At 40.1% G+C, this 4,763-nt stretch overlaps 1 protein-coding gene and 1 pseudogene across 1 annotated transcript in view; both read right to left on the minus strand.

Moving 5' to 3' along the window:
* The window catches only part of CDKL3 (cyclin-dependent kinase-like 3), a 108,353-nt gene that overhangs the window by 72,980 nt on the left and 30,610 nt on the right, over positions 1-4,763 (minus strand). The window lies entirely within an intron of this gene.
* On the minus strand, positions 1,669-2,385 carry LOC102816121 (annotated as a pseudogene).

The following is a 4,763-nucleotide window of genomic DNA, read 5'->3' on the forward strand; positions in this document are numbered from 1 at the left end:
ATTATATGTGTAAATTGCTTTGGGCAGTATTGACATTTTCACAATGTTAAGTCTTCCTATCCAGGAGCATGGTACTTTCTTCCATATTTGTAGGTCTCTTATAGTAGTGTTTTGTAGTTTTCTTTGTATAAGTCCTTTGTTTCTCTGGTTACATTTATTCCTAGATATGTCATCCTTTGGGCAGCTCTTGTATTTAAATGGTATTGCTTTCCTAATGTTCTTTTCAGTGTTGTTGTTCTTGGTATAGAGGAATCTAACTGATTTTTGTATGTTGATCTTATATCCTGTCACTTAGCTGAATCTTCCAATGAGGTCTAGTAGCTTTTTAATTGAGTCTTTGGGTCTTCTATGTATAGGATCTTATTGTCTGCAAATAGGGAGAGTTTTACTTCCTCTTTGCCAATTCGGAATTGATGCCATTTTTCAAGATGGAAATTGCTGGAGAGAACCCTACACACCGTATCTGTTGGACACCTGTGATGGTTCAGAGCAGAAGGCAATACAATGACAATTTCATCACCATACAAAGGGATATTACACATATATTTAATATAATTTAGTTTTTATTGAGCTATGTGCGGCGCTGTAGGATAAGCACTTGACCACAAGGTCGATTTGAATCACATCATCAGCAGTTCAAACTCACCAGCTGCTTTTTGGAAACCCTAGAAAGGGTCGCTATGAGTCAGAAATGACTCCACACAATTAACAACATGATTCACATACCATAAATTCACCTTTTTAGTGTACACACTTCAGTGGTTTTTATCAGTGACATTGTAAGCTCAGAAAGTTGTACAGCCATCACCATTGTTAATTATAGAATCATCTTACTAAGTCAAAAAGAAACCCACTGGTGTTCACTTCTTATAACCATCTCTACAAATTTGCCTTTTCTGAGTATTTCATATAGTATGTAGTGTTTTGCTTCTGGCTGCCTTCATTTAGCATAATGTTTTCAAGGTATAACCATCTCATAGCATGTAACAGTACTTCATTCTTTAAATTGCTTAATAATATTCATACCACATTTTGTTCGTTTAGCTGTTGATGTACAATTTGCTTTTTCCATTTTTTGACTGTTTTGAATACTGATGCTATAAACGTTCTTGACTGCATTTTGTATAGACATGTTTTCAATCCTCCTGGGTCTATACTTAGAAGTGAAATTCCTGGATTATATAGTAACTTTATGTTTAACTTTTTGAGGAACTAATAGACTGTTTTCTGCAGTGGCTATACTACTTTACATGTTGACCAGAAATGGAAGAGGGTTCCAATGTCTCCACTTCCTCACCAACACTTGTTATTTTCCATTATTTTTATTTTATCCATCAAGTGTGAAGTAGCATCTAATTGTAGTTTGGATTTGCACTTCCCTGATAGCTGAAGTTTGTGAATATCATTAAATGTGCTTTTCAGCCATGTGTAAACCTCTTTGGAGAAATGTCTATTCACATCTTTTGCCCAGTTTTGATTGGGTTGCCTTGTTATTATTAGTTGTAAGAGTTCTTTATATATGGAGACCTTTAGCATCATATATGATTTGCAAATATTTTCTCCCATTCTGTTGGCTGCCTTTTCACTTTATAATGTTGATGCAGAAATATTTTTAATATTAATGAAGTCAAATTATTTTTTTGATGGTTTTTGTTTTTGGGGGAAGAATCATCTCTTTAAAAACAATAGGTGGCCTCCTAGTGGTAGTAATGTGCTTCTGCCTGCTGAGGAATGGTCAACAGTATCCTGCCCCACAGGATCTATAGCACTCAGGATGTACTTCAGGAAGCCTCCCTGGTTCCTTCTGTTCTCTGGCCCTTATCCTCATAGTTGATGCAGCTGTTACTGTTCTCATGTCCTGCCAGAGTACTTTCTACCTCCTCCTCAGTTAGCTTCTCTCCCAGGGTGGTGAGGGCATGTCAGAGCTCTGTTCCCATGACTTTGCCATTCCCTTCCTTGTCAAAAGCTGAAACCCCTCCAAATAGTCCTCATATGTGCCTTGGTTCCGGTTCTTGGCCGCTGTCTGAAGACTGGGTAGGAGAGCCTCTAAGTTCACATGCTAGGACTTCAACTTCTCAGTCTCAGTATTCCACAGGACCTTGAGCATGCTGGCATTGGTGGGGCTCAGGCCCAGGGCACTCATCGCATCCCTACACTAGCTGTCCACCACCTACTTGCCACCACCACGTACTTGGTCAAACAGCTCAAAAGCCTCCTTGAACTCCTTTAGCTGGTCCTTGTTAAACTCTATCATTACTTTGGAGCAACTGATGGGGGCCTCCTGGGGCTTCTAGAGGCTGGGAAGGCAGCTGATTCAGCCTTGGCCTTGACTGGAAGAATCCCTGCTCCTGGCTTCTTCACAGGAACATTCTTCTTGGGAGGCATGATGTCTGGTAGCCAAAGGACAGTATGCTGATGCGGACATCCATCTCGAACATGCAAGGCTATGGGTGGCACCCTGAGAGATCCTGGGAAAAGGAGGGGTGGGGCTAATTGTTTATGCTTTTAAGGTCATTTCTAAAATACCATAATCTAATCCAAGGTCACCTATGTTTATCTATGTTTCCTTATAAGAGTTTTATACTTTTACATTTATTTAGGTCTTTGAATCATTTTTAATTAATTTTTGTATGTTGTATAAATGATTCGACTTTGGATTCAACCAGTGAGTTTGATTCTCCTTTTCTTTACAGTAGAATGCTGTCGAACAACGGAAAGCTCCTTATTACAATCTGATTTTTATTATACAGAGCTATTTGGAACATCAAATCCCACTTCTCATTTCTCTGGCACCAATCTAATAGTCTCAATTCTGACCTGCTGGCAACCAATTCAGTTTTTCCACTTCCCTTTAGGATGAAAGCAACAAGCTTAGGGGTCTCCAGCACAACCCCCACTTCAGACCCTTGGGTTCAATAACTGGCTAGAATGACTCACAGAGTTCATTGAAAGAACTCCATTTATGATTATCCAAGGGATATAGTGAATAGACATACATACAGGGTGAGGTCGTGGGGGGGAGGGTGTTCCCGACATGGAATTCCATGTTCCAATCAATGCCCTATCCTCCCATGTGAACCAATGTCTACCATATACCAGGAAGACCAGGAAGCTTCAGGTTCCAGAGCTTTTACTAAGGATTTCATTGTATAACACAAAATCCTGCTTCTCTCTCACCCTCTTGTCACTCAACATCACAAAGTTGATATCATGTGGTGGGGTCTTTCTGGTACACTCAGTCCCCACCCATTATGCTGTCTTGATGCCGTTAAGTCCTGACTCATAGCCACCCTATATAGGGTTTCTGTGGAGCAGCTGGTGGCTGGTGGTCTGAACCACTGATCTTGCAGATAACAGTACAGTGCTTATCCTACAGCACCACACCAGGACTCCTACCTATTATGAGTCCTCACCAAAGGCACTTCAATCACTGGTTTTAGAGGTTATCTCTCTGGAACCAAGGAAATTCTTTAGGTAAAGTCAACCCCGCAATAGCTCAATGTGCTTGGATTTAAATACCCATGATACAAGAGTACAAATCTCCACAATCTCCAACAGTCTCATACAGTCCATTGATGCAGTTGTTAAGTGCCTTTGAGTCAATGCCGACTCATAGCAACCGTGTATAGGGTTTCCAAGGAGCAGTTGGTGGGCTTGAATCACTGACCTTGTAGTTGGCAGTGGTGTTTATCCTACAGCACCACACCAGGACACCTTATTGAGCCTGTCTTTGTTGCTCTCAGGCACTATCGAGTCAGTTTAAACTAATAGCAACCTATGCACAACAAAACACAACACTGCCCAGTCCTGCATCATTCTCACAATGGCCTTGCTGCTGCCACTGTACCAATCCATCACACTGGGAGTCTTCCTCTTTTTTGCTAACCTCCACTTTACTAAACATTTGGTCCTTTCTCCTAGGACTGGTCCCTCCTGATAACCAGAGGATGAGAGATAACACACCTTTCCTAATTTTAAACTATTCAGTATCCCCTTGTACTGTTCAAACAACTGCCTCATGGTTTGTTTAGAGATTCTTCATGAGTACAAGGAAGTGTTCTGGAATAACCATTCTTCACAGTGTTATCCATAGCTTGTCATGACCCACATTGTAGAAAGCCTTTGCATAGTTAACAAAGCACAAGTAGACAGCTTCTTGATATTCTCTGTTTTCAGCCAAGATCCATTTGATGTCAGTAATGATATCCCTCTTTCCACATCCTCTTCTGATTCCAGTTCCCTATTGATGTACAGTTGCGGTCGTTTTTTTAATTATCTTCAGCAAAATTTTACTAGTATATGATATTAATATTCTTCAATTATTTCCCATTCTGTTTGGTCACCTCTCTTTGGAATGGGAAAAATATGGTTATCTCTCAATTGATAGGCCGGGTAGCTGTCTTCCAAATGCCTTAGCATAGTTAAGTGAGCTCCAATGCTTTATCAGTTTGTTGAAAGATTTCAAGTTGCATTCTGTCAATTCCTGGAGACTTGCTTTTAGCAATGCCTTCAGTGCAGCCTAAAGTTCTTCCTTCAGTACAATCATATCTTGATCATGTGCTATCTCTTGAACTGGCTGAATATAAATAGTTTCTTTTTGGTACAGTGACTCTGGTTATACCTTGCATCTTTTTCTTTCTTTCTTTTTTAATGTTTTATTGTGTATTGTGTGATGGTCTACATGGGGGAACATTAGTTTTACATTCATTCCATCATATATTGTCTCATTGCCATAGTTACCATCCCGTCCATGCATCATCACC

Source organism: Chrysochloris asiatica, unplaced genomic scaffold (assembly GCF_000296735.1).
Source record: "Chrysochloris asiatica unplaced genomic scaffold, ChrAsi1.0 scaffold00087, whole genome shotgun sequence".
Classification (NCBI taxonomy): domain Eukaryota; kingdom Metazoa; phylum Chordata; class Mammalia; order Afrosoricida; family Chrysochloridae; genus Chrysochloris; species Chrysochloris asiatica.